Source organism: Hemicordylus capensis, chromosome 6, assembly GCF_027244095.1.
Source record: "Hemicordylus capensis ecotype Gifberg chromosome 6, rHemCap1.1.pri, whole genome shotgun sequence".
Classification (NCBI taxonomy): Eukaryota; Metazoa; Chordata; class Lepidosauria; order Squamata; family Cordylidae; genus Hemicordylus; species Hemicordylus capensis.
The window spans coordinates 107,681,817-107,700,745 of NC_069662.1; positions in this window are offsets into that span (position 1 = coordinate 107,681,817).

Sequence of the window (18,929 nt, forward strand, 5' to 3'; positions counted from 1 at the left end):
ACCTGTATATTAAGCAAGGTAGTTACATCAAGAGATCATCGCAACTCTGCATGATAGAATGCTCCAGCAACATGCAAACTGTCTGCTATCATCTATTATATTAATTCTCGTAGACGTGCCTCTGTGAGGATGTGTCCCGGCAACCCAGCGGATTGGCTGGGCAGTGGAGGCGCCGGATTGGCTGGGCAGCGGTTGGCCACGTAGGGAAGTGGCCGCTTGGGGAGGAAAGGAAAGGAAGGAAAGCAGGCAAGCGGAGAGAAGAACTGAACGGACTGGGGCAGAAGGGAGAGGGGAAGCTGTGGAGAGAGAAAGCGGCGGAGCCTGGCTGGGCAGAGACAAACGGCTGGCCGCTTCAGAAGATGCTCGCTAGAGGGAGGGCCGTGCAGGAAGGAGCCGGCTGAATGCTTGGCGGCCCGACTCACGAGGGACTGGAGGAAGGAGGAGGCGGCAACGGCCAGTGGGGAAAACACAAGCAGGTTAAAAAGTGGCGGGTGGGGGGAATCATGAATGAGACAGAGAAAAAGAGAATGAGGAAAAAACGGAGGAGGAAGCAAGCTGCGGCAGAAGGCTTGGGGAGGAGGGAACTGTGGCAGAAGGCTGGAGGGGAGCAGACTGGGGGCAGAAGATGGTGGGAGTGTACTGTGGAGGCAAGCGGTGGGCCGCAGAGCTGGTACTTGGCCCAGCAGTGGGCCTGCCAGGCGGCGGGCCCAGCCCGCCTGCAGAGACCAAGTGGCAGCGGGCCCGGCTCACCCATGGAGACCAGGTGGCGGCAGTGGGCCCAGCCCGCCCATGGAGGTAAGGCACCCGTGGGAGGCCAGGGCGAGAGGGAACTGGGTGGCGAAACTTCCCTGTTCGCCGCCCGGGAGGAGGAGCAGCGGCAGCGGGGCCCTTTTCGGCCACCCGCCGCCTGGTAAGGCCTGTGGCAGCAGAGGTAAAGAACTCAGTGTGGGGAAGGGGAGCGCAAGAGAGAGTGTGGGAGGGGGAGGAGGGAGGGCAGGAGAGAGTGGGGCAGGAGGGGGAGGGAGGACAGGAGAGAATGGGGCAGGAGAGAGGGGGGAAAGCCAGCCCCAAAGAGCACACAGATGCTCTGTGCGGGTCGGCTAGTTATACTTAATTCTCTTAGCCAGCCACCAGCCATGTGTAGGGATATGGCAAGGCTATGCGTGCTGGCAAGGGAGGCACCTGATTGGTAGGGCACCAGTTGGCTGCTGTTGGCAGTGAGGAGAAGGTAGCAAGGCGGCAATGGGCCCGGCCACATTGGGGAGATGGTGGCGGTGGGCCCGGCCTTGGGGGCGGGGAGATGGCGGTGGTGGGCCTGGCCTTGGGGGCGGGGAGATGGTGGCTGGCCTGGCCGCGGGGGCAGGGAGATGGCAGCGGTGGGCCTGGCCTTGGGGGCGGGGAGATGGCAGCTGGCCTGGCCGCGGGGCAGGGAGATGGCGGCGGCGGGCCTGGCCGTGGCGGCGGGGAGATGGCGGCTGCGGCCCAGCCGCGGTGGGGAGGTGGCAGCGGAGAGGCGGGGGCTAACCCGGCCATGGTGGGGAGGCAGCAGCAGCAAGGAGGCAGCAGCGGGCCAGCCACCAGGGTAAGGAGGCAGAGGCAGAAGGGGAGGGGACGGGCCAGCTTGAAAGCCAGCCAGAAATGGTTCAGGGAGAGTGGGCCGGGCGGGCGTCAGACACGCCCGGGGGAAGAGGGCACAGACGTTCTGCGCCGGGTCTGCTAGTAGCATTATTCAACTCTCTAGGCACCTTGCCCAGCATTCTGTTTCAAACTATGGGACCACAACAGCTTTCCGGTATTATATGCTGTTTCAACATGTCTTTTTCAAGTGTCCAACAATTTCAATTCATCTTTGATAAATATCAGAAGTAGTGTCTTTCTATTGTTTATCTGTTGGATGATGAGTACTTCTCAGTGGGAATCCATTGATCTTTTCCCATCATCTGTCCCCCCTTTCTCCTCAAAGGTTTCCAACCTTTATCGAAAGCTGTTGTGGCCCCATATAATTTATATTCACATATTTAGTGGGGTGTTTTGTTTTTGGTTACATTATCAGAATCCCCCAATGCATAATGCACATCATGAGGTGCATTTTGGGATTCCTGGAGGCTGGGACTTATTGTCCCTGCCTCCAGCGATCCGTACTGCCAGGAGCAGCGTGGACGCATGGAACAGCGCACCAAGGGTAACAGGGACCAGCACACCAAAGACAACAGAGTTGTCTGTGGGGGAAGGTAGGTTCCACCCTGCCTTCCTTCCCCTGCCCACCTGTCTGCCGGCCCTGTTGTGTAAATAGACTTATCGATAGGGCATTTCAAAGATATGAGCCTATGAAGAATACGTTAATGACTGCAGTAGAATTACGAAACATAAACAATTAATATTTATGTTTTGCTTCAAGGGAGTTCTTCTGAAACTATCCTTCTGAAGCCTTTTAAAAGAGCTGTAATCCCCCAGCTGATATGTACCAGATGAGTCTACAAATGAGTCTAAAGACAAGCCATTTAAAAGAGGATCTCATGAACAGTGGTAATCCCTCAGCTGATATGTACCAGATGAGCCTACAGCAATCATTCTTTAAAACTGGATGCCTACAAGACATGGAGAGCTTTGCTGGTTCTGTAGAGGGCCTGAAGTCACACTTGAAATAGGGTAGGGAGGATTTCCATGCCTCCCATCACCAAGGCATTTCCAGAACTCCCATAACCTTGCTGATGATGCAATCTCTGACAGCCAATGGAGAGCCTTGCTGGTTCTGTAGTAGTTGAAGGATGTATCATCTACTCAGCAGTGCTTCTTTCATTTCAGAATTCTCCCACAATGGCACTCTCCCATTGCAGTTTATTAGAAGGGACTTGGAGTCTATGTCAGGGAAGCTTCCTACTTTGGAGCCTTTCACACTGCATATGGCTCCTGGTTCTTTTCTAAAGGCTAAGGACTACTTCAAACATTGCAAAACCAGAAAGTACAGGCCTAAAGATCATAAGCATCTATGGTTTACCCCAGACACCATACTGCGAGCACTGTATGTGGTTTTTGACCATATGATCACTGTATATGCCACGAGCAGGCCCAATAGGCCTGAGCCTGCAGCATGCACACTCCATGTACATAAAGCCAAAAGTCTGTTTAACACTCTTACCTGTCAGAGGAGACACTGTGGATGCATGCAGTGTACATGTGGTGGACCAGCTAATTTCATAACATGGAGTGAACCCCCAACTCATTTGACTCCTGTTACAAGGCAGCTTGTGAGTTACATGGCACCAAGCAGTACACTTCTGAATATTGGATGCTGGTGACAAAAACACAGGAGGGCTTGTCTCCTTCATGCCGAGCTTGTAAGCTCCTCAGAATCACCTGGCTGGCCACTGTTGGAAACAGAATGCTGGGCTAGATAGACCCTTGGACCAATCCAGTAGGGGCTCTTCTTATGTTAAATAGTGTATAACTGTGTATATAGATGTATGGTCACCTCACTGCACATGAACATAGTGGCAGCCCAAGACCTTGACATGCCTGAAGGAGAGCAGCAAATGCTGCTCCCCCCCACCCCACATGCCTCCCTTTTGGGTTGTCACTGCTACTGCCTGGCTGCCCACAAGGCAAGGCAAGGCCCAGTTCACAGGACCTTTGAGAGGTCCAAGGGAGCAAGTTGATTCATAGGTATATAGAAAGATGCCTTATACCAGGTGAGATCCTTGGTCCATCTAGCTCTATTAAGCTTGTGCACACGACCATTTTCTGTGGTCAGGGAGGGTGTAGGGGGAAGGCAAGGTCGAGCTTACCTTCCGCCCAGATTATTCTGGTCAACATGCTGGGACGCGCTGCTTGCATGTCCACACAATCCACACTGCTCATGCACCCACATGAGCAGTGCTGCTCCCAGCAGTGTAGCTCCTTGTAGGCTGGGAAAACAAGTCCCAGCCTCCAGGAATCTCAAAATCCCAGGAATCCCAGTGCAGTACATTTAGAGATCCCCCCCACGAGCTGGGTGCTCCAAGTGCCTGGCTCTGTGTCTGCTCGGGCTACGTGCAGTCCAAGTAAACACACAACCCCAAACTTGGAGTAAAAGGCATGATTGTCCTTTATTGCCCTGGGGTAAAGGGCATACTTGCCCCAATATTACTCACCATCAAAGAAGTTACTTTACTAATTATTTCCTAATTACCTGTTACTTTGTTACTTTGCTAATTATTTCCTAATTTCACTAATTTGTACACCGCCTAGATATGTACTTATCAGGCGATATAGAAATATGATAAATAAATACATAATTATTATCAGTAAACAACACAAAGTAACCCCTGCTAACTGAGCAATGGTGATTCTCTTTATTTAGCAGGGGGAGAGCAACTGGCCCTATCCAACCCCAGTACAGCATCCCTCCAGTGGCTGTTGCTGGTGTCAACCTTATGTTTCTTTTTAGATTGTGAGCCCTTTGGGGACAGAGGACCACCTTATTTATGTATTTATTTTTCTGTGTAAACTGCTTTGAGAAATTTGGTGAAGGGCAATATATAAATATCAGTAGTAGTAGTAATGTAGTCTAATACAATCCCATGCAACTAATCCATGGTTGGCTGGGACATAATTAATCATATCACAAGGGCAGTACAGAAATAAAAGAAAATAAATAAATAAATATCCTCCATCCACTCCAGAAAACTCTCCATCTTCCCACTGCTATCACTCTTCCTAGTAGGATCATGGTGGGCATTTTCATTTTCATGGGTTTGGCAGGTTAAGCTAGTGAAAATGAAACACAATCTCTGTTTGGCCTATGGCTGCAATAAAAGAACTAACTAAAAAAACACAATCTGGTGTGCCAGTGCTACTCTGTTAAGTCCAGCCTTCATAACCTGCTGCATTGTTGTGGCATCATTCAAAACAGTTAAATGGCCAAACAAAAAGGGCATATGGGGCCATTGTGTGAGTAAGATCTGACAAATAATTCTCTGAATATCTTGCCATGTACATTAATACTAAACTATGCCCAGAGTATAGCAACCAGTGACAGTGGCATGTATCAAGGTATATAGACCGTCCCAATTTACCTTGCTTCAGTATTTCACTGTAATTTTTCTTCAAGCCCTTTTGTTTGCCATTGCAGCTGTAATATTTTTTAGGATTAGAGTGCTAGGCTCTGAAATATTGTGCATATTTGTGTCATTGTACAAAATACCTCTCTGTTAGGGCTGTGTACAGACTAGTCCAACCGCAAACTATAAACTATAGCAAACTGGTCCTCTGAGAACCCAGTTGAGCGGTTCGAACACAAATAACTTTGAACTGGTTTGAGCTTGTTCATTGACCCAACTGGGCCAGCCAGTGGGTTCGACTGAACCAGTTCAGAGATGTGCTGTTTGGTCCAAATTCGAACCGAATCCAGACCAACTGCTGCAACCAGTAGCTGCACACCCCTACGCTCTGTGACTTATTATTAATCTTAGGCAAATAAACCTTTCTAAGGCTGCATTCAAGTATATCTTCACTTTAACTCCAGGAAAATGAGGGAATGGGTGAACACTTTTGCAAACAAGGGCACAGGCAAGTGTTGCATCTAGGCATTAGGAAGCAACTCATATTAGACGCAAAGTACTTTCCACTTTGACAATTCTTAACACAATATTATTGGAGAATCCTAATCTCCGAGAGTTGCAGTCAAGAGTAAAAGTGCTGCTTCCATTTGAAATTTATCATAGAAAAGCTTAACACACTGCTCCCAATTCTGTTTAAATACTAGGCATCCACTGGATGAACAAGCCCGAGCTTGAGCTCTGTGTATGTCCATGTCCGTATAGTCTATTTCCATGCAACAGCTATTATACTAAAGTTAAAGTTTGTGCTGTTGAGTCGGTATTGATTCCTGGAGACCACAAAGCCATGTGGTTTTCTTGGTAGAATACAGGAGTGGTTTACCATTGCCTTCTCCCTCGCAGTGTGAGATGATGCCTTTCAGCACCTTCCTATAGCACTGCTGCCTGATATAGGAGTTTCCCATATTCTGGGAAACACACCAGCGGGGATTCAAACCAACAGCCTCCTGCTCTCTAGGCAGGTTGCTTCCCCACTGCTCCATTAGGTGGATAGATACTCGTACTAGAGCTACCCTATGCATTTATCAATTACTCCTTGGCTAAAGAGTCATAGTGCAATCCATCAGGTACAGCTACTGCATAACGTCTGTTTATAGCTCCACTGACTTGCACCCAAAGTGGAATGACTGTGTTCTGTATGGGAGACCACTTCCATGTATGAAAGAGCTGTGATGAAGGACAACATTCAGCAGGCATTTTCCTTGTCCCTGCAACACTGTGATAGGAGAAGCCAGAGCTGTAAATTATATTATGCAGGCACAGTAGTGCTTGTATAGTTAAGGTGAGAAGTAAAAACAGCATTCTGCATTCAGAAGCCCTGGACACCCTATTGTTCATACAATTCATCCAATCCCCCTGAAAGTATGCAAACATCAGCTAGGGGACAAGCATCACCAGCCCTCCAGATCTGGTGTCGATTGTTGGGAAACGGCTCAGATGCAGCAGTTTAAAAATTGCATCTTCTAAGAGTTATCAAAGGTGATAAAGGGGGAGGTGCCTTACCCCATCTTTAAATCTGGTCATCCTGACCTAGATGAAATGTGCCCCCCCCCAAACCCTGTGCCTCTCCTCCTTCAAAATGGAAAAGGAATCTTGTGACAGGAACAAGTAATCATGTTCTAGGATAATAGTGCTGAGGTGCAATGCAAAATCCAACATAAAAGGGAAAATGTGCAATAACTAGGGATGGGGTGGGTGGGTGATGAAGCAAAGGCTAGAAAGAGGAATGGAAAAATGAGACTTCTGTCCAAACCAATATTGGAAAAACCCATATTTCTTTAATGAGGTACAAGCTTTTGAATGTGAAAGCCTTGAATAGGTTCACCAGAACAGGAATAACTGATGACAAATTAGATTGTGAGGCAGTTCTCACGATCAGTGGGAGCTGGCTGGGGAGGGTTTGCGGGGAGAGTGGGCTTAGCCCGCTCTCCCTGCAGATGAGCAGTCAGTCTGCTCCAGGCGGCCACAGCGGCCGCCCACAAAACTGCCAGCTCCGTCACAGAGCCGGCGGGGGCTGGGGAGTTCGGGGGCCCTGCGAGCGCGCAGGGCATGCTGGAGAGACCCCCAAGCCAGGAGGCTGCTTTTGAACCTCCCGGTCGGGGGTCGACTCGTGAGTTGGCGTGGAGCAACTCACAATTACAAAATCTGGGTTTGCGGAGCGCTCACTCTGCAAACCTGGTTTAAACACCGGGCTGCTTAAGCGGGTGACCCACTTAAGAACCACTGGGCTTGCAGCTGAGCCTGGTGATTCTCACGATGGTAGAAAATCAGGCTAGTGAAGGCTAGCCCGATTTTCTACCATCATGTAAATAGCCTCTGTGTGTTATAATGCAGGCTGAGCCATTTCCTCATGAAGTTCTTAGGAGCAATTTGGATGACATATCACCTGGGTGGATGCAACCCCAATGTTCACACACAGAAGTCCACCTGCAGAAGGACTGACCCTCCTAGGTTCATACATTCAGGCTATCAAGTGGTTTTAGCAATTGCCTCATGGATAATGTAATGTGGGGCTCTACAACTTCAGTCCTCTAGCTGTTTTTAGACTACAAGTCCTACCATCCCCAGCCACAGTGGCCAATAATCAGGGATAATAGGAGTTGTAGGGCAACATCTGAAGGAGGGCCAAAGTTGAGCAGCCCTGATGTAATGTGTGCTCATGCTTAGTCATACATGGGCAGTCCCACACAGATCTTTTCTTCACTTTAAAGGCTCCTTAAAGTGGTAGAGAATCAGCTATCAGATTCATGTATACTATGTTTTCTTCTCATTATCTATTAATTATACCTGAAGAAATCTCTTGCCTTGAGAAACATGTGGAGGTTGTGGTATCTAGGGTAATCTGCCAGTATAGGTGAGTGTAGTTACATGTAACCAAACCTACCAGGCAGTACACACAATTATTTGCGTAAGAAAAGTGTCCTACCCTATGTGTGAGCACTCTCATTTTGTGATCGTGTGTGTGGAAAACAGGTAGAAGGGGAAGGAGATGATTGTATGGGAGAGAGGAGTTAGGTTGGATGGCGATTCCTTCTACCTTGGAAAAGTGGTGGGTGCAAGTACTGGGTAGGACAGTGCCTTTGACCCTGCAGCTCTCTCCCAAATGAGCACTTCCTCACCCTCCAACCTTGCTGTTTTCCTCACACGATCACAAAATGGGAGTGTGCACAGATCCCAAGCACAATCACGCAGACAAACTTAATATCTGTCTGTTATCGACCACTGCATAAATTTTCTGCCTGCACTTATTCCTTTTTCTTTTGCTCTAAGTGATCCACGTGATAGAGAAGACAGCAGGAGTGCCCATTCTGCTTGCAAGAAAGGGCCACTTGAATTAGCAGTCAGTTTTTCTCTCTAAGCTGGCATTAAATTCTTCCGTGTACTGGTGTCCTCCATTGCATCTGATTTAAATGCAAAGCATCAAATGTGCACAGCAGAGGAGCACAGAGTGAACGGAAAGAGCATGCCAAACCTAGCTGTAGGTTCCTTGCAAAGCTTGAGTCATCTGACAGACAGTTGCTGTACAGGCTTTAAACCTTCAAACCCTGGAGTCTAATGCCAGAAAACAAGAACACTTTCTGAGCTGTGAGAATCGCAGCTGCCAAGCAACAAGTAGACAGAAGCCTTTTCCCTAAAGCCTGCCCTCCGGCTCTGTGCTTCAATAAGCCAAGAGCCAGCCCAGAGTATGTCGTAACTGATGGAACATTTGTCATTTTCCAAGTGATCTCTTGCAGACTTTTTATCTTATAACTCACTAGCTTGCTAATACCACAGAGCTGTAACACCTGATGGCACACAAAACCAGGCATTTAGTACATTGTATATCAGCAAAGGCATGCAAAGCACTAGGAGCTTAGCTTAGCTTTCATGTCAGGGTCATCTTTCCTGTTGCATGCTACTTACTCTGTAAAGTCTTCTGTGAGGTTTTTGCCCCAGGGAAATGCACGTCTTTAAGAGCAGCCACTCTGTTCATCAGCCACCTAATGGCTTAGCGGAGAAATGCTTAACTAACAAGCAGAAGGTTGCTGGTTCGAATCCCCGCTGCTACTATATCAGGCAGCAGCGATATAGGAAGATGCTGAAAGGCATTGTCTCATACTGTGCAGGAGGAGGCAATGGTAACCCCCTCCTGTATTCTACCGAAAGAAAACCACAGGGCTCTGTGGGTGCCAGGTGTCAAAATTGACTTTACGGCACACTTTACCTTTACTCTGTTCCTCAGCATTATAAAACTGACCCTTTCCTCCTCAGCAATGGTTAGGGATCAATGGCCCAAGCGCCAATTCTCTGGGCCCAGTACAACATTGTAACGTGCACCTTCCCTACAGGATCTCTTGTCCGTTTTGATAAATGGATAAGAAAGGCTTGTCTCTGTGTGGTGTGTTTTTTTAACTGAAGGATTGATTTGGTGACCTTTAGCTTTGTTTTCTTTCCTTTGTTTAAGCTCCTTACATTTCTGGCTGCCCGATTTTTATAGCCAGATGTGAAGCCCTGAAGACTTACTTGTTTGGCCAGGACTTCCAAGGTTTTTAAATTGTTTTTAAGTATTTTAATTGTTTTTACATGGATGGTTTTAAATGGCTCTGAATTGTTTTAGATTTGTTTTTATATTGTTTTTAACTCGTTTGCTTTTAAATGGTGTTTGTTGTATTTTACTTGTTGTGCACCACCTAGAGCCTCTGGATAGGGCAGTATAGAAGTGTGAGATAGATAGATAGATAGATAGATAGATAGATAGATAGATAGATATAAAGCAAGGATATACCTGTGCATTGAGAGAGCAGCCTAATAGAACCTTCCAACTAACTGCAGGCAATTTGACACCTTCTCCTTTCCGAAGAAGTTCTCTATGCTATCTGAAAATATGTCCCTGAAGGTGGGACACAGACAAATTTCCAGGTGGCACAGGGAGCTTCCTGGAGAACGGCTAGGTGTCAAAAATTGCCACCTCCCCACTGCAGTTAAATGGAAAGTTCTGCTCTGCTGCTCTTTTGCTGCACTGGTGCATCCTTGCTCTGTATGTCAGCCTTCAAGTGACAAATGCCCTTTAGATACTCTCCCCTGCCCCTGGTATTAGTTCTTCAGGCACTCTGGAAACCAGACGCCTAACTCATTTACCCACATATGTTATGGAGTCTGCTTAAAATTAAGCATGATGTGGAGAATATAGACTGAAAAGTTTGTCTCCGATACATAATATTAGAACTGTATATTATCCAGAGAAACTGATTGGCAATAGATTCAGAACAAAGAAGAGAAAGCACTTCTTCATGCAATGCATAATTACTTTGAGGAATTCACTGTCACAAATGGTGGTGATGGCTACTAGCTTATTTAGCTCTTCGTGGGAATTAGAGAAATTCATGGAGAGTAGAATGATCAAGAGCAAGTCGCTGTGGCAGGTGTATGGAAACTCCATGTTGAGAGGCAGTTGCTAGGGAACAATAGGGAGAAGAACTATTGCATCCTAGTCTCTGCATCCAAGCGGCATCTGGCTGACTACTGGTCTAGATGATAGGATTCTGGATTAGATCTAATTCGGCAGGGTTCTTCTTAAATGATAATGGTAGCACTGTCTTTAGGATCTCAGAGTTCCCACTGATTGTAGTGATTGCCCTTCGCTTTTGCTGCCAGTTGGCTGCCACATATTGGCTTCTTATGCATGTGCACAGGAAATGCCTGCAGGAACTACAGAATCCTGGGACTTGTGCTTCTTGAGATAGTATGTCACATAGGCAGAGACACATCTATCTGTATTGCAAACTAAGAGCCTTAGAGTTTCCTGTACACTTTCACTCACTCACTTCCCCTCCCTCCCTTCTTTAGAAGAGGGCTTTAGAAAGCAGCAGTCAGAATGCTGCCTGTTCTCAGATTCTGCTTTATTAACGCTGCTTCTCACTGAGTCCAATAAATCTCATGGGGTCTAATCCCATAAATAAACATATATATATATGGAACAAAGTTTGCATAAGCAACCTCCAGCATGGTCTATAATTTAGCCTCAATGGAAACAGGCTTCAAGTCCAGGTTGTGGTCTGCTCATCAACCATGAATGAGCCCCACTTTCAAATGACAGAGGGCAACCAAGTTTAACCTATTTTGCAAATAGGATAGTAAAAATAAATGTTTTTTCTTTGACATTTATAATAATTTTGAATCAGATATTTTATAACTACTGCTGTGCACAGAATCTTACTGTCTCATACTACATATATATATGACTTAACCAGCTACACACTATAGCTGTAAGGCAAGTCTATCCTATCCTACTGTATTCCCAACAGTTGGCCATTAAGTTAAGTCATTACCCATGACTGAACTCAGATTCTACGTTCTCTGACCCTCTTTTTTTAATCCCTAGACATTTTATGTTGATTTAAATAACCCAACTGTAAATCTCAACAATAGGCCTCGATTTAAAAACTTAACTTTAGTTGATTACCTTTTTGTAAAGAAAAAGAAAATCTGTTCTGAATATATTATAGATATATCTTGAATTCACAGCAGAATTAATCTTAATGGAATTGAAGCAAATGCTTGGTTCCATTCAAAACTCTTATATTCCATTGTGTGTTCCTTTAAAAGCCATTCACAAAACATTCTCCTGAAGAAAGCATTCATGCTCTTGTATTCAGAAGAGTGGCGTTTTGGGGGGGGGGGGGGAGGAACTGCTGTAAAATAAAACATTAATAGTTTATACAAAAGCAGTGATTTTCTGCTGTTACATTTCTGTTAATTGAAGCACTCAATGAATAATAAGATTTCTCATTCACCTACTTGCTGCTTTGTAACAGCAAGCCAGACTGCCTTTTTGGCTCCAGTCCAATAGGCAGAAACCCATGTTCAAATAGAGATCTGCACTTGCATTTTTACAGGCTGAGAAAACTCAGTTCAACAGTACAATCAGACTGTGGTCAGTTTAGGTATGGCCGGTCATCCGTTTGAGGGGATGGAAGGGTTGGTTCAAAGCTAGGCTCATGGGAGCCAGCGTGCTGTAGTGGCTAGAGTGCCGGACTAGGACCGGGGAGACCCGAGTTCAAATCCCCATTCAGCCATGAAACTAGCTGGGTGACTCTGGGCCAGTCACTCTCTCTCAGCCTAACCTACTTCACAGGGTTGTTGTTGTGAGGAGAAAACTAAGTATGTAGTACACCGCTCTGGGCTCCTTGGAGGAAGAGTGGGGGAAAATGTAAATAAATAAAAAATAAAAATATTAGTTGGATTAGTGCTAGCTCTGAGATTAGCCTTTGTATTTAGCATGCTAGTTTGGGAAACAAAGGAGGCTGGTCACTAGGGCAGATTGGGCAGCACTTCGCCAAATACCCCCAACCCTGTTCCTGATTCCCCTCCATTCTCCCATCATTCAAAACACACAAGCTGTTCCTCTATTTGCTTTCTCCTATCTTCATTAGATTGATTGACTAGATACGGGTCCACTTCTGCACACAAGAGGGCTTCACTTCCTCTGGCTCCACAAGCCTGCTTCCTCTTCTCTAGAAATGTGCAAATCGATTCAAGTTGAATTGATTCAAGCTCTAATTGAATCTAATTCAAGCTTGCAGGAGAGAGAAGAGGAGAGACATCTGCTCCCAGGTAGACCCCAGGGTGTGAGACTGGGTGCCTGCCTGTTTGCTTGTCCTGCTGCCCCCCTGTCTGTTATCTGCCCCCCAGGACTGGCTGCTGTGCTGAGGTGAGGCCTTGCAGGATTGGGGCCAGGGAGGAGGGTGACTTGGCAGTTTCCTGCATTCCATCTGCCTAGAGCTGTCTGCTCAGGGCTATATAGGCTTCTGTTCTCCTTTTGGGGAGCCACTTTGAGGGACAGCAAGGGCCAGGTCTCTTGGCCTAGGTATTTGTATAGGGTGAGGGGATTTAATAGTGGAGCTTCTGTTTTAATTTGTCCTGGGTGAGAAAATCTTAGAATGTGTCTGGGCTTAACTGGAGATGGGAGACAGGGGGTATGTCCACTGATTTGGAATGTGCTCCCTAGTGAAATAAGAGCCTCCCCATCTCTGATAGCTTTTTAAAAGTTTTTAAAAACACATCTCTTCACCCAGGCTTTTAATTAATGTTGTTTTAATGGTTTTAATGCTGTTTTAAAATATTATTTTAATTTTTTAAAATTGTTGTAATGTGTCCCCCCCCCGCCCATTTTTGTCTTAATAAATGTTTTACTTTGTTTTTATTCTGTTGTAAACCGCCCAGAGACGTAAGTTTTGAGAGGTATAAAAATGTTTTAATAAATAAAATAAATAAATAATTGGGCCAATTAAAAATGATTTGAACTCAAATCAAATCACCCTTAAAATAAAGGGCCTGATTCAAGTTCAAATCTAAATTATTCTTATTCAAGCTCAAATTAATTTCAGCTATTTGAGTTCCAAACTTGCAGGCTTTCCCCCCTTGCTGATTGGTTTTCTGGTACTGGCTTGTGATTGGCTTGAGATCTCCTTGCTTCTTGGGCAACTGTGTCATGGATGTCATGGGCATCTGTGCCCCCATTGGCTGTGTAGAGGAAGGAGAGGGAACAAAAAAGGAGGGCATTTAAAAATGTTTTCAAAGGTCCTGGGGAGGGGTCAGAGAGAGCCCTTAGTGTGCCCTTGAAGAGGATACCATCAGGAGATAAAGAAGAAAAGAATCAAGGAAGGTGTGATTTTGTGGTTTTCTTTTCTCAACAGTGAGTATAATATGCTGTGCCATTGCTGCTATATTATTAACTATCTGGTTTTGCTGGATCTCAGATTGACAAAGGCGGAACTTGGGTGCCTGCCTGCTTTCCTTGAGTTGTGGTTTGGTCTGTTTGTGAGATGGTGTTGTGGCAAGAAATGAAAATGTGGCTGAAAACATTGTTCTAGCTGAGCTTATAGCTATTCTTGATGGCTGCTAAGAGTGCTGCTGTGACAGCTGTTGCAATGCTGGAGTCATAATTGTGTGCGAGTGAGCAATTTGTGTGAAAGATGTTACTGCAGTGCAGGCACTGTGGCTGGCAGTGAATTCTGGGTCAATTATTTTTTTGTCATTTTTGGCCTGTGTGTTTGGCAAAATGTGGTTTGGGAGGGACTGTGTGCAGTGTTCTGCAGTGTTTTTCAAGGCAGGGTTGCAAAATTTGTGCACTCTGCTTGTTTTGGCCATAGGGAACAATGGGGAACTCAAAACATCCCATTGTTCCCCAGGGTAAGTCCTAAGGACACTGAAGTGAGTTGGGAGATACAGCATGATGGGTGCTACCTACCACCCAACCCACAAAAGAAATCGGCAAGCGGGCAATTTTTACTTTTTTTAACCTTTCCTTTAACTTTTTTTTTAACCTTCTCCCAAACCCCCATAGGATCCAGCAATGATCACCATTTTGATGAATCAATTTGAGTATTTTGCGATTCAATTTGAGCTCGGATTGATTCGCAAAGTGCGATTTATTCATATCTCTACCCTTTTCTTCACTAGCAGTGGCAGAAACACCAAGCTTGGGGAGAGGGCTGAGTTGTGAAATCTATTTTGGCTGCAGGGAGCCCAGCCATATTTACTCAGAAGTAAGTTCCATTGTGTTCAGTGGGGCTTAATCTGAGGTAAAGGTGAATAGGGCTTCAGTTTGCTTTACCAAAGTATTTTTCTTTCCCTCAAAAGGGAAGGGAGGTATAGAAAATCTTGTTCGGCTCTGAGCCCAACCAATGATCCAGCAGTTTGGGCTGCAGGTAAACCAATCTGAAACCTCATTCACCCTTCTCCTGGAGAAGAAGATATAGAGTGTGTGTGTGTGTGTGTGTGCGCGTGTGTGCGCGCGCACACACACACACACACACACACACACACACACACACACACGCTGCATTTCAAGTTGTGTTTGAGGAAAGCTCCAGTGTTTGAGCCACTGAAGTAGTGGGGGTACAGTCAGAGGTCTCCAGTTAGGGGGAGAGTCTCTGGGTATGGGAAAAACAATATTCTGTAGGGAGAGAAAACCTGGGCGGGGGTGGGGGCTAGCAGCTGCAGAAGGAATCTTATTGGTCAGGAATCTTATTGGTCAGAGAGTATTTAAGGTGGCTAATCTGATTACAAAACATTTTTTTTTTTTTGCTATGTTCTGTGTCAATATATAGCCTGCCCGAATTTTCCTTTTCCTTTTTATATTATGTTTTGTTTTTGTTTTTAGCCACAATTTGATTGAAAGAACAAACGTATTACTTTGTACCTGTGAATACAACAGTATGGCTCAGCATATACTGCTGTTTAAAGTTGTGCCATTGAGTCGGTGTCGACTCCTGGCGACCACAGAGCCATGTGGTTTTCTTTGGAAGAATACAGGAGGGGTTTACCATTGACATCTCCCATGCAGTATGAGATGATGCCTTTCAGCATATTCCTATATTGCTGTTGCCTGATATAGGTGTTTCCTATAGTCTGGGAAACATATCAGTGGGGATTCGAACCAGCAACCTCTTGCTCCCTAGGCAAGTTACTTCAGCCGAAAATATAACAGAAACATTATTAGTTTTACATTTCAATAGTTTATATGCAATATAAACTTGCCTACAATATAGCAAGAAAGTTCAGTAAGATGTCAGTTTTAAATAAGAGCAGCTAATTAGCCCAACTCTATGAGGCTATTCACACAAGCGTGCAAAACCAGACTAAGGGAGCCCAGCCCAGCGAGCGCTCCCTTAACTTCATATTGTTGATTGTGTGTCAGCCGTGGCTGGCACACTCAGGGGCGGGGGGGGGACCAGAGTAATGCACCACACACTCACGTGGTGGGGCTCCAGGGGGCGCACCAGCACGTCCCAGCACCCCGACCCCAGAGCTGTCAGGTGAGCTGCAGGGGAAGCTGCCACGTGTCTGGGAAGGCGATCTGCCCACCCAGGAACAAACAGGAAATCATCTGCAGGGAGGATAAGTGAAACCTGCTCTCCCCACAGATCTCTGCGGAGCTCTGCTCCTTGATTGTGAGAAGAGCTCCTATGAGTTTCTTTATTTAAAGTAGTGTGGTTGGTGTGGAATTGGTTCTTTTTAAGAACAAAACAAAAAACCCCAGAAATGTACTGTCTCTTCCTCCGCTAGGCTCTGCCCCACCAACTCCAGAAACCATCCACTGCCACTTCTGGAAATGCTGCCTTCTTACAGCCTTCACAAAAGCAGACTGTGGATTCTCATATTTCAGTCTGGGATGACAGACCAGCTGTCATACTGTGGATTTGCATTGGATCAAAGGAAGGTCAGCGAGTGTATACAAAGAACATACACAGAAACAGAGGTGCAACAACCACACCACCTGGGACAGACTAAAGAGGATTTGGGGGGTACTCAGGAGCTGTGGAGGTCCTGGACTTTGGCCCCGAAGTCCAAGGGTAAGAGTGCCATTGAACAGAAAATGAGAAGCAAAATGAGAATTGCATGGTCATGTGGCATATGTCATGTATGGTCATTTGGATTTAGGCCTGCAGCCATCTACTTGCACTACAACAGAAAGTGTCTGCTGTTCACTGCCAAGCAGAAGGTTTTGTGGCTCACATGAAAGGTGATACATACAGATAGGTGAGCTACCTGCTTCGTATTGCTAGTACCAGCAAGCCAAACAATACAGCAGGAAAGACACACAGACAAACCTAGCCTCCTGTCTGGGAAAACATGAGTAGCGTGGGTAATCTGCCTCCTGGCCCAGTCAAGAAATACATTAGGCCTGTTCACACAACCATCAACATCATGGGAGGAGGCCTTGTACCCTCATTTGCATGGTTGTGTGAACTCACATAAATCCCTCCAACCCAGCTTGCTCAAAACAGGGTAGTCTAGCTTTTGTACAGTGCACTTAATAAAGTAGGAGACGAGAGTTCTGGTTGTGTGGATCCGTTTACCTTTCTAGCAGGCATCAGGAACTAGCAGGCCTGGAAACAATAGAGAGATGTGGTTACAGGAACACTGCCATTATGGATGTGTCACTTTGCAAAGCACACTCTATGATCCAGGAAATACAGCTGCTCAGCAGGGCTGGGGCTGACTCTTGCTCCTCTGTGGCCAATCAGAGTGTGAAAAACCTGACTATGTTGTGTAAAGAAAGGCTGGTTTCGGTTTTGCATGGTTTGCTTTTCTGATTGATTGATTGCCTTTCTGCACAGCCCTATCCAAAGGGTCTGGGCGGTACACAACAAATTTAAAAAAAAAACACCACACCATTTAAAAACACACTGGGAATTTAATTCCCATGGCATATTTATAATCTCTTAACAGCTAAAGCATAAATAGTCTGAAGAGAGCCTGAGTATTCACTCTTGCATATAAGAAATGTCATCTTGGTTCTGATCAAGGTTTAGCATGTTTTGTGCAATTTCCAGCACACTGCAGGCCCCTGGCACAGTGTATGTACTTCATGTACCCACAAAGATACAGAAATGTAGCCAGTGCAGAGGCATTTTATTGAACAAATCAACTAAGTGAACTATCAGAAAGTTTCATTGCAATCTGACCAGATCCAGTCGACAAAATATAGAAGCAGGACTCTTGGAGCAGACCTAACAATTTTTATGTCTGAACACTACACCCTAGAGAATAGGTCACAGAGAACCTCGAGGCTTCCTTAGACAGCTGTTTCCAAAGTAGGCTTTGAGAATAATTCATGCATGCTTCTTGCATTGCCAGGATGATGAATTTGAAGAATGCTGCTGTAGCTTTAACAACTATGTGACAGGATTAGGAGAAAGTTAAGAAGGCTTAATAGCTCTCATTAGAGCATCTAAATGATAGGCACATTTACAGGGACTCTTTGTTTGGGTCAGTAGCTAGTGATCCTATGGAGCGCCAGCTGGCAGTAGAACAGGACAGCAATAGAAAAGGAGGAATCAATGCATCTTTCATTTCTGTCAGCACAGAAGGAAGAGGAGCCTAGGTTGCCTCCTCCATGTACTCTTTCAGTGCTATCAGGCCTCAGCATGTTTCTGCAGACTTGCTGAGCTTGACCTGTCTAGTCACAAGCAGGAGCATAGCCACCATGGGGCAAGGGGGAACAAATGTTCCTTGGATTTGGGGAGGGTGCAGACAATGTCCACTCACTCTCTTCCAGAGCACCCCTTTATCCTCCTTCTGCACCCAGCTAGAGAACAAAGCCCTTGCTGGCTGGCTGGAAGCATGAGTCATGGTTCCCCATCTCCTTCCCAGTCAGCACTTTGTTTAAGTGATGGTTGGGTGCTTTCTTTCTCTGCCTCCCTTTGAATGAAGCACCAACTGGGAAGGAGTAAGAGAGGGGTCACGTGGCCCCTCTTCCTGATAGGGAGTAGATTCCAAAGTCCAGGGACAGCAACAGAGAAGGCCCGTTCCCGAGTAGCCGCCAAACGGGTTGGCAGCAACTGCAGACGAACCTCTCCAGATGATCTTAACAGGTGGTGGAGCTCATGGCGAAAAAGAAATTCACTTAAATACCCAGGGCCTAAGCGGTTTAGGGCTTTATAGGAAATAACCAGCAGCTTGTATTTTGCCTGGAAATGAATTGGCAGATAGTGTAGTTATTTCAACACAGGAGTAATATGATCTCTCCTAGAGGACCCAGAGACCAACCTGGCCACCTCATTCTGGGCCAACTACAGTTTCTGGACTATGTACAATGGCAGCCCCACACAGAGTGCATTGCAGTAATCCAGCCTAGAGGTTACCAGCATATGTACGACCTTTTTGAGGTCATTCATCTCCAGAAACGAACTCAGCTGTCCTATCAGTCAAAGCCAATAAAAAGTACCTCTGGTCACTGCCTCAACCTGAGACACTAGGGAGAGGTTCGGATCCAGAAGCACCCCCAGACTGCATACCTGTTCCTTCCGGGGGAGCGTGGCACCATCCAGAACTGGCAGATCAAAA